This window comes from Gymnogyps californianus, chromosome 4, assembly GCF_018139145.2.
Source record: "Gymnogyps californianus isolate 813 chromosome 4, ASM1813914v2, whole genome shotgun sequence".
NCBI lineage: Eukaryota > Metazoa > Chordata > Aves > Accipitriformes > Cathartidae > Gymnogyps > Gymnogyps californianus.
The window spans coordinates 45384178-45395961 of record NC_059474.1 but is presented as its reverse complement, the minus strand read 5'-3'; positions in this window follow the sequence as shown (position 1 = coordinate 45395961).

Below are 11784 nucleotides of genomic sequence, written 5' to 3'. Positions count from 1 at the left end.
ATTGCTAAATAAGACCAAGGGTGAGATCTCCTAGGGAGCTTAAGACATTTTGCCATCAAGGGGTGAATCTTGCTCTTCCCTGTGCTCCTGGCCTGTACTCTTGACCTCTTCTTGTGTCCACAGGAGTCCAAAGTAGTAAACTGGACTATTGAGCTTATCAATCTAAAAACAAATACCTGCCTAGTACAAACACCTGTCTATTTACCGAAAACCCAGCTTATTATTTCAACTTGATAGTTTTTTCATTACAGGAAAACAGCAGTCCACACTGAGCTGCTACAATATTTAAACTGGACTGCAGTTACAAGTATTTTTTTCAGCACATTGCTTTAATCTGGTGAGACTATGCAGGCTTTTCCCTTTCCGAAGGGTTATTCCTTCTGATTGTGAACCGAAAGGCATGTCATCCTAATTATTCTGCCCACTAAAAAGCAAATAGCGGAGATGAGGCAAACATAAATGAGAGGGTTTGCTAGCAATACAAGCCCTGTAATATACGAAAAATGGAAGGGTACCTTTTTTAATAAACCATATGACCAATTTTCTATGCATCATTTTTCAGCTCAAGCTGAAGCATTTATTCATAATGATCATACAATGATGATGCTTCCAAGTTTCACCCTTAAGAGATGAAGGTGGTCTGTAGCCACTATATTTAAAGGCTATAAATGATATTTGTCTGTCATTATGCTCTAACATACCACGTTGCTTTCTGTTTAGACACATACCAAATTGCTCAGATTTAAGCCTTAAAAGCTAGATCCCATTATATACTTGGACAATTTGTGAGTATAAATACAAAATTTAAAACCTCAGTGTTGACTGATGGTTATTGGGCTTATGGCTGACGAACTAGCTCTCTTACGTACTCTATTCAAAGCCCATTTCCATTTTCTTGTCTTCTGTACACAACATAAGACATTTCACACAAAACATTTGTAGTGTAGCACTATTTATTGGCCTATACAAATAAGAATTCAGGAGGTACTACCAAATAAAGATTACTCACAGGTATGTTTTGTCGGTTGTTTTCCTTTTTTATTATATTCAAAGGAATACAAGTATCTGATCTCTCTGAGACATATTCAACTTCTTTAGGCCTTGTTCCGAAAAGCTGTATACAAATTCTGTTAATTCTTTTGGATAGTATGCAAAGAGAGACCTCCCTCTTTTGTGTTTGTACCTCATATACTATTGTTTCAGAAAATTATTTCCATACCAGAGGAGTGAAGGAAGAAGGACTTCTTTAAAGAAAAAAAAATAATCAAGTTTGATTCTGTTTCTGCTGCATACAAAGCAAATTCTAATAAATATTAAGGGATGCAAAATTTCACCCTAAGTAATGAACAACATCAAGAAAAATGTTTCTTTGGGAACAAAAATAGTTCTCTTTCCATGTTGAAATTTTTAAGTGCACCTACTTACGTGTTAAAGTATCTGGTTTAGGTGCTGTCTTTGGCTTCTGCATGATGTTGTAAGTGAAAATAAGAAAATACTTGTCAAGTGGTGTTTTTAATCATCAAGATTACTTGATCGTCAAAAGGTACTGTAATTACACCTGGAAGTTATTAAATTGCTTCTTGAGTTTAAAAACCTACCTTCTTTCATAATCACAACTTTAATGGAATTTGAAATGCAATAATACATGCCAACAAAATTGAATATAGGAAACAAGTTATGATAGGGAAATTAAATTAATCACTTTAAAGGCACAGCAATAAAGTTAAAGCTCCAGATTATTTTTTTAATCATTGACAGTTTGACAGGGCTAATCTAAAAAAAAAAATATACTACTACAATGAAATTGTAGTTTCATCATAAAGATGTATGGATGTTGAAAACTTCCAAAACACTATAGAAGACCATCCACTTTCATAGAATCATAGAATGGTTTGGGTTGGAAGGGACCTTTAAAGGTCATCTAGTCCAACCTCCCTGCAATGAGCCGGGACATCTTCAGCTCGATCAGGTTGCTCAAAGCCCTGTCCAGCCTGACCTTGAATGTTTCCAGGGATGGGGCATCTACCACCTCCTTGGGCAACCTGTTCCAGTGTTTCACCAACCTCATCACTGAAAAAAAATTTCTTCCTTATATCTAGTCTGAATCTACCTTCTTTCAGATTAAAACCATTACCCCTTGTCCTATTGCTACAGGCCCTACTAAAAAGTCTGTCCCCACCTTTCTTATAAGCCCCCTTTAAATACTGAAAGGCCACAATAAGGTCTCCCTGGAGCCTTCTCTTTTCCAGGCTGAACAACCCCTACTCTCTCAGGCTTTCCTTATAGGAGAGGTGTTCCATCCCTCTGATCATCTTTGTGGCCCTCCTCTGGACACACTCCAACAGGTCCTTGTCTTTCAAGACAGTATGGTAAGCTACATTATCATTCAGATCTCGAGATCTTTTGTCTTACTATTAGGTTTGCTCTTCAGCTGAGTCAGAAAACTGATCCCACTGAAAGATGAGCACTGTTATTCTCAGAAGAAACAGACATGAATATAGCAGAGAGGACATGGCCACCTTTTCAGTGCATTTTTACATCCACTTAACCACTCATGAAACCACACTCTGAAAACTACAAAAAATAAAATTAAAAGGCAGCCAGGCACAGCTCTCGTACGACAGCACAGCCCTGATCTGCCAACATACCACGTGGAGCAGAACAGTGAACCACTGCAGAAAGTGACTTGAGAGAGTGTGGATCCTTCCATTCAGTCATTTGCACAGCAAAAAACACAGGGCACAGCCATCCTAGCAACCACAGGTGAAGTGAGGAAAATGCTAACAGATTCTCCCAAAAAAGAAGTGCTTTCTTTGTCTCAAGGGATAACTTAAATTAACATTTTACTAGATACAATGCAATGGAGTAAGAGCATTAACATGCTCAGTCACTTTGATTCAGCAGCCTTGCAGTAACTGGTTAAGCAGCACTCAGTAATTTGCAATTTTCTGTCTGCTGCCGAAATTTAGCATGAGGCAGGCTAAGTTACATTAGTTCAGAATAACTAACAAATATTTGTTTATACATATATACTCACATATATAATTAACAATGATAATTTAATATTTACATTTTAAAGTGCAGATATTATAGATTGTTATATATACATGCACACATTTCTTTATATTGATACTAAAACTGTTTACTGGAAATAAAACATTAGATTATACTTAAGACCAACCCTATCAAAAAAAAAAAATCTTCCTTGATAAAAAGGAGATTTGCTTCCCAAGATTACTTCTGAAAATTAGAATCTAAGCAAGACATAAAACATAGCTTCAAAGATTTTCTATGTCTCCTCTTTTATTACATTATAAGCTAGTTTAGAGTCAGTCATGATTATTCTTTGTTTACTCACTTATGTTCTCTATTCTGAGACTGAAGCAGAACATTACAACTTAACTGGATTAGTGACTGACCATCTGTAGGAACTCATCCACTTTTGTAGGTTTCTGGCTCTAAAGAAAAAAGGCTCAAGATTAAAAAAAAGTGTGGATAGGCCCAGAAATTTGACAGAGAAATAAATAATGCTTTCTGGTTATGGCTGCAAAGTTGCGAAACAGTTTGAAAGCAAGACATCTGCATCTCTACAAGTAAGCATCTAATGCTGATGTTTCCAAAACTGCCTTTTTCCAGGGTTTAAAATCCCAAATTAGTGCTAAAATATTCCACTCAAAAATCCTTAGATGCCTGTTGAAAGAGAGTTTGTTTAAGCTTCTTCCTCCAAAAACAAGTTAGAGTTCTTATTTTCAAGTCCCTCTGTGCCTTATTAGATGCATTTGCAATAGTTTTACCTTTAGATTTACTTGGTTTTAATCACAAATTATGAAAAAGATTCACCTTTAAAGAACATCATCATCACTGGATAGTGAAACATTCAAAATTCAGGAATGACAAGGTTAAGTATATCTTTACAGACGTACACTTTTTCATCCACAGATAAAAAAGAAATAAGTTGGGGTTTAAATAGCTTTTGGATTAAAGACTCAGAAGTCGTTCTCATAAGATCTTTAAAAGCAATACTATGCAGTGGCAATATAGCATCTATGCATAAAGTACATCATGCAAAGACTTGAGTTATCAACAAAACACCCAGTACCTGAATCTTGATAAAAAGGCGAATCAGATTAGTCTGTAATTTTCAAAAAGGAATAAATTCCCTGAAAAGTCAAATCAATATTCTGTATGTCAACAAATCCTATATGTTAAGGTCTCATTTGGACCAGTATTCAATGCAAATAAAATTATTTTACTCATATTATATAAATAAGTAGGAAAACATCAGATTCTTCTAGCATTTAAAATTGTTTTTAGGTCAATCTTCTCTCTCAAAGCAATTTTAGATTAACATTTCCATAGAGGACTACAGGAAAAGAAAGTCATGGGATTTGGACACATTTCCCATTAACCTTTCAGGAAGATATAAATCTAAATCCCTTATACTTTAAAAATGCTGAGCTAATTTGTTTTTCTCAGGCCCGAGATACAGTGAGTGTCAAGCAAGTATCAGCAGTAGCTCAGTTTCTACCTTCTCATGCTTTGCCTCACACGTCTCTCATGTTCAACAGTTTTCTTAACACCACAGAATAAATGACAAGTAAGCGTCAAGGAATGCCCAAATCAGAAATATGAATTAGCCTAGTCAGACTAAAGCAGAGTCTAAAAAAGATATTAAAGACACTTAATTGTAAAGACACTTAACTGTAAAACTCTGAAGAGAGATTGTTTGGTTTTTGTTTTGCTTATTCATAGAAACCATGAGGATGTTGTTATTTTCAGTATCTATCACAGGTACTTTGTAGTACCCAACAATGTAACATTAAACAGCTGCAAAATGTCTTTGTCTTCCTATTTGTCTGTAGCTGCTTAAAATGACACAAAATATATTTTCTTCTTGACACTGTACAGTTCTCATTTATATGTATCCTGCTATAAAATAACTTCAAAGTAGAACTTTTTCAAGATTACACTGTACTAACCAAATTATGTGCAGAAATAACAAAAAAAAAATCACTAAGTAAAAGCATTTTACACTCCTTTATGCTATTCTTATGTCACACAAATGCATAAAGATGAGTCTTTAAAAGTTTCTAACTGGTTTCATTTCATGAGCATGGGACAAGAGAAACCTAGTATCTGACCCTGAGTTCTCTCTGAAATGCAAATTGAATTCCTTTCAGGATCCAAAGTTTAATGTTTTCCAGATGTCCATACTAGCCAGATTGATTCTGCCTGAAATTACTTTTTAAATGGAATCTCCGAACCAGTTACAGGGCACAGGAGACACTGACCTAACTTGTAATAAACTAGAATCATGTCTTCTCTAAAAGGACACTTTCTCTATGGTTAGTTATAATAAAGTCATCTTCCAATGTGTTTAATAGTCCACCAAAATGAACTTAATAGGAAATATTTTGCCTAGGAATCCACAACTTGAAAAATGCCATAGTTTTTTGCTGGTTTTCCCCTCCTGCTTCTCCAATGGAAGAAATGGTTGATTTGCTTAAGAGACTGAGGGTGACAATATAATGATATGAATGTCCTACGCTGTCACGCCCAGCCACACCTCAATTTTGGGGGGTATAATCCCCTTCCTGCTAAGGTCACCAAGTCTTTCTTCTTTCACTACACTGAAATATTAAAACGAAGAGCAAACAGGATTCTCTACTTACAGACAAAAGAGCATCGTGACCTACATAACTTACCCAAGGCTGTATTTTCCTCTAGAGTACAGTAATTGTTTCCGTCTTAAACTCTGATATCACCACTTCATCACCTTATGCTGGAGGGATGGAAATCTTTAATGCCTGAGCAATTTCAGGGTCAGAATTGTACTGAGAGCAAAAATGAGGTATACCATAAATAGAAAGAGAACATAACGGGTATATACTGGATACACTGCAAGGGAAAAACGAAACAGCCAGTCACCAAAAGCAGAATATCGATGTAAGTGGTACTGCGCCACTTTTTGACATAAAAGAGGAAGAGATGAGTGTTGTGGAGTGTCAAGAAGCAGGAAAAAACCCAACGTATCTGTGTGCTCTCTACCTTGCAGGATGTGGTAACCAAGACCAAAGATCAAGTGTATCACTATGTAGCAAAGTAAAGTTGTGGAGACTGAGAATTGCAGGGTATAATAAATAAATGTAGAACTACTTGTGAAATAAATGCATCATGGTGAAGAGTGTAACCAAGAAACTAAATGCTGACCATGATTTTTGAGAAAATTGCTCACAAAAACACCTCCTCTTCGCACTTTTAATAAAGTTCGCTTGGATATAATGGGGCATACTGTTATATAAGACAACCTAGGAATGGCGGAATCGAGAGTGTGAAGATCCAATAGAAAGGTTAAACAGGTCTTTATAGTCTAGGTACACTTTTCACTTGTAAATTGAATACTGTAGAAAGGCTACTTTTGGTCAAACATTCAACTAAAGGATTCAACTGAAAACCCACAAAATGTACTCTTTTCTTCGGTTCTATGTTGAAGAAAATATTTTGTTATTTCAGACCTTATGTACAGGCAATCCTCACAAAACAGGTTTAAGATTACCTAATTTACATATTAAAAAGAGTCAAGATTATTAGAAATGTAGGTAATGACATTTTTCTTCTCTTTCAAGAAAATCTTACCTGTATCACTTCTTCCAAAAGACAGACCTCCATGACAACTTAGTCTGAGATTAAGTAGCAATTTATTCTTGATGATTAAGAAATTCCTAGATTTTTGTTTCCTACTTTCCACAGTAGGAAACTTAGAGTGAAATCTTCCTGTTTAGAACATAATGCAAACAATAGCCTTTGAGACTTAACTTAGATACTTCATAACCATCCTCACCCCTACATTAGTTTCAGCACTTGGTGGAGCAAGTTATTTTATGCCTGTGAAAGGTGTATTCACATTACTCAGGTGGGAACGGAAGAGCCAGAGAGAGAAAATTCTGTTTCCAAGTTCAAAGGTAGAGCATATGACAGTTCCCCACCGCTGTCTTTGTGTATAGGTGGCTGGCTTCATGCTAATAAATGGCAGGCATTATGCGTAAATTACATCTATTTTAGACCTCAGAAATCATACAGAAAATTCTAATAAAACATTTTTGCAAATCATTACCTAAAAAATTAAGAGCATCAGATTCACAGGAAAACCAATAATAATATCCCTCCATAGTTACCACAGATTTCATTTACAGCAAATGAAGACTACCCCACATTCAATAACGTGGAGTAAACTTTCAAGTGATTGAGATAAAGAACATTACTCATGCTTTCCAAAATTATATATTTGCCCTGAAAGGTAAGCTGTTCTGTAAAAGCCTGGTGCTATGCCTACAGTAATACTTTTATTTGCCTTGTCATCCTTGGCTATTTTCCATATTTTTACAGTTACCATAACAAATTCTATTACCAACTGTTCTGTGCAGACTCAGCAATCCTTTAAGTCAGACTATATGCATCACTAAATTCACCAGACAAGAATAACTGACTGTATCTTTGACTAGCAAAGAAATAGATAATAGAACCTAGAAATAGCTAAATATAACCTACAAAAAACCTGCTTATTTCTAGTTTTCATCTGTGTGGCACTACTATGCATCCTGGCATGACTGCCCAGCATGATTCAAAAGGTCTCCACTCAGGCAAAAATCCCTTCTTTAGAGAACATTTGTTAAAAATAATTCTGAGGGGTTTTTTTGGTTTGTGTTTTGTTTTGTCGGGTTTTTAAAAAACTTTTTTGGGTACTGTTATTCATTATATGATTACCAAAATAAATTTTACAATACAAAATGTTTTACCCCCTAAGGGAAAATGACAGCAACCGAGACTTTCATTAGCATTAGTTCCCAAACAACTAATAAAGGAACAATTCTTCAAATCAGCTTATATCCAGTGAAATGGAAGCAGTCATTATCTTCCACAGCAAGTCCAACTTCTAGCACAGCATGGAAATTTTAGATATAAAAATCTGTAGGATAATGAAAGAGCACAATAGCACAAATGAAAACTAGGCTTCCCGAACACCAGTAATTCAGGCTAGGCTATTCATGCCTTTTAGTATCTAGAGACAAAAAGTCTCTGGTGAGAAGACAGAACTCCAGAAGAATGACAATAGTTTAGGTTGGGACGGCTCTCACAAGACCCTCTGGCCCACCTCTCCACTCAAAGTGAGGACATTATAAGACACAGGCCCTTGTCTAAAGTCAACTTCTGAATCCCTCCAAGACCGTAGGTTCCACCATCTCTTGGAGCAACCTGTGGCAGCATGAGCTTCCCCCTCTCCCCACAGCACTTGTCAGAATTTTCCTTTAAGAAACTTGTTTACCCTTTTGCTATTCACCTCCGGGAAAAGTTCAGTCCCTTCTCACTGCTGACTCTCATTCAAACTGGAGTTACAAGCCAGGAAAAGTACCAATGTTGTTTATTTACAAATTTAAGAGGAATGTTGTCAAGTATGTCATTACAATTTTCATTTTCCCACGTTACCATAGTTACGGCCATTTATACAGTACAATAGTTTACTGCATCCATACTTTTATTTATAAACCTCAGCCTTTTGAGAAATTATAGCCAATTTTCCCTCTAAGCCTCTGCTTTTCCTTGAGTATCTCCCCTCTCTGGCTTTTCACTCATCCCATACCTTAAGCTTTCTCTGGAAAGCAGCCCACAAAGAAACGTTAAATCCCATGGGGGAATAACTAAAAATGTTACAGAAGTGACAAGACTCTATTACCGCTCTCCAGGCTGAATCTGAATATAGACATCATGAGTCATAAAGAAATATTGGCCTACTAGGAAATATTACTTTACTGACGACTTGCATCTGACCCATCACAGCCCCAGAGCCTAGCAATCCCTGCTACTTTTGGCACAGACGGAGGGCTTGTGGGAGTCACCTCTGCAAATTCTGTCCTGGACTCAAAACTTTTCTGATGTTGACACTGCTTTACTCACCTTTTGAGAGGAAAGAATAACTACAAAATAAGAAATGCTCTCTTCTTTGGAGGCTTTTACAGACTTCCCAAATACATCTCATTGAATGAAAGCAAACTATTGTAAAGGTCTAACCTCCCAACAATTGAGTAAATCCTAAATGCTAACAATTCAATAAAAAAAGTGAGAGAAAGTTAAATATTGTATAAACATGCCATCGTAGTATTCCTACACCAAATACATTTATTTGGAAAAAACAGTATTTCAGACATAAGTAGTGGATTAGTTTGGTTAGTTGAAGGAACATAAATTAATTCACAGGTGAAGTTACTGCACGGGGAAGATAAGGCATGATGGCATTTTTCCTCCGGTTCAATTCATCTTAAATCACTCTACAGCGTAATTTCAAATTTCTAGTATTCAAAACAGGGTGACTACCCAGCAGAATTGCAAAATGATATCTGTACCTATGGAAGGTCAAATTCTGGAATTAATGTCTTTTTTTTTTTTCCTTCACTAATGTGAAATGCATTCAGTAAGGGTTGTAGAAGCTGGGATCCGCCTCTTCCCTCACAGCTGAATATTTCATTGCACAAATCTGTTTCACAAATTTAGCATGGGGTATTTTTTTGTTTTTTTTCTTCGGCTTTTTTTTTTGACGGGGGGAAGATGGGGAAGTTGGATGGTTTTGTTTGGTTTTAAACACAACACATCAGATATATTCCAACAATTTTGTGCAATATCCAGCAACCTGCCAACTGCTGAGACATAGGTCATAATGAAATTCCTAGCAAATAGGTGTTTGCTGGTATTTTCAACAGGCATCAGGATTGGACGCTATCGATAGCCAGAAAGAACAGTGATTTTTAAGCCCTTCTGTCTTTGTGCGCCTGTATTAGAAACATTAACTACAGTAATGCCTAAGTAGTATCTATGAAAAATAAGGTTTATTGCAGTACATGCTGAACATTAAAATTACATCTACATTAGCAAGTAGTGTGGACCAGCTGGAGCAGATCTGTAGAGAAAGTGTTGGTGCTGAGCACCTGATGTCTGCACAATTCACATTTCATGGCTTCTATTTTCTGGCTGGCTGGCTTTTTTCATTTGGAGAATCTCTAGAGAGGGTGCATTACACACCAAATTATTTCAGATTAAAAAGCTCAGCCTGCTCCTAAGTAGCACTGATCAAGAATTGAGCTGGTGTGCATCACTGTTCAATTTCCAGCAGCAGAGAAAAAGGAAGATGTCTTAAAGTGCTTCATTTGCCAAGGATCTGTCCCTGTTGTGTCTAGGACTGAACTGGTGTCCCAGACACAAGAGAGTGCAGTTTAGCAGATGAGTTACTGTAATCCTATTATAGCATATTGCTCTAACACTTTAATGTAGTAATGAGTTCAATGTAACGCAGTAACATAGTAACATAGATTTCTATAAAACAGCTTGACATGAAAATAGCTGGGGCCAAATAAAACCAGCTATTCTTGCCATTAAAATTGTCAGGCCAGTTTTCCCAAGCTTTACAGTTAAGGCTTTAAAGGCCTGTGGACAAAGAGAGGGACATACTTCAAAGAGTTAAAGACACAAGTATTTCTGTGACATTCATTCTTCTATCAAGTGTACCCAGGTTTATTTTCCCTTCCAAACAGCTAAACTTGCAAACACACCTCACGTTCTAATTTCCCCAAATTACTGCAAGTTTATACTGCTTTCTCAATAGCAAGCATCCAGCACACTGAATCAGAGTCTGACAGATATCTGTACAGCGCTATTGACTACAAACAGCTATATGAGGAAACTTAATTATCAATGATTACATTCAAGATCTTTTCTAAAAGAAGGAGAATTAGCTCTATTTTCAAATTAAGATGTGCTACTCTAAAAATCTATTGCAATGCTTATTCTTCAGTGTAAGGGACGATGTGTGCCACACATTATTTTGGGCAAGGAAATCAATCCTCCATGTATTTCAAACTCCGCAATCATACCTAGCTCTCAAGTAATTTTATAATGAAGAACTAAAGACGATTCCAAGCAAAGTTCTGCAAGTGTGACCTGTACTCACTAAATGCAGAACACCTGCAAAATTTGTTTCAACATAAAAAACAGGCAAGTGCACACAAAAAGTATTGCAGTTAACTACCAAGCATTAATAAAATAGCTCAGACCATAATAAATTTCTGTCAAACTACATTCTGTAATCTAATTCTATATTGGGTTTTGTTACATGCAAAATGTTACGGGAAAAAGAGGATACACCTTAGTATAACTGAAATCTTAACAGCCTAATCAAAGAATTATTATTAGTCCAGATCCCATTATTACAGAAAAGAAGTCAACATTACTATACATAAAAAAGGTCTCAATAGTAGTAATAGTTAAAATTGTTGTACATACACTTCCTATTACCTCACCCATTTTCCTGGTGTTATGCTTACCCTTCAGCTGCCCCTCTGGATCTTGAGGCTGATAGTGTCCCTTTGTGCCAGGGACGTACAGCACGTCATCAGCATCCCAAGTCCAAGTATGACCTTGGTGGTTTCTTCCTCCTTAATCGACTTGGGATCACTTTTGTTTGATAACACATTTGTAACATCTTGCTCTTTCTTCATCTGCCTGCACGTTCACAGTTACATCTGATTTTACCGTATACTGTGCATTTCACATGTTATATACTTTTTCTCTCCGTTATACTCAAAACTGGCGTTGCCTAGAGCCAGGATTGCATTTCTTCCACTGACCGCTGGGGAGTAGTTTGCAACCCAGAGGTTTCCAGTGCCAGCCTGTGCTCCATCACTTGACATCCCAGGTACTCCTCTACACTGCATCCCGTGCTGCCACTTGAGGCTTCTG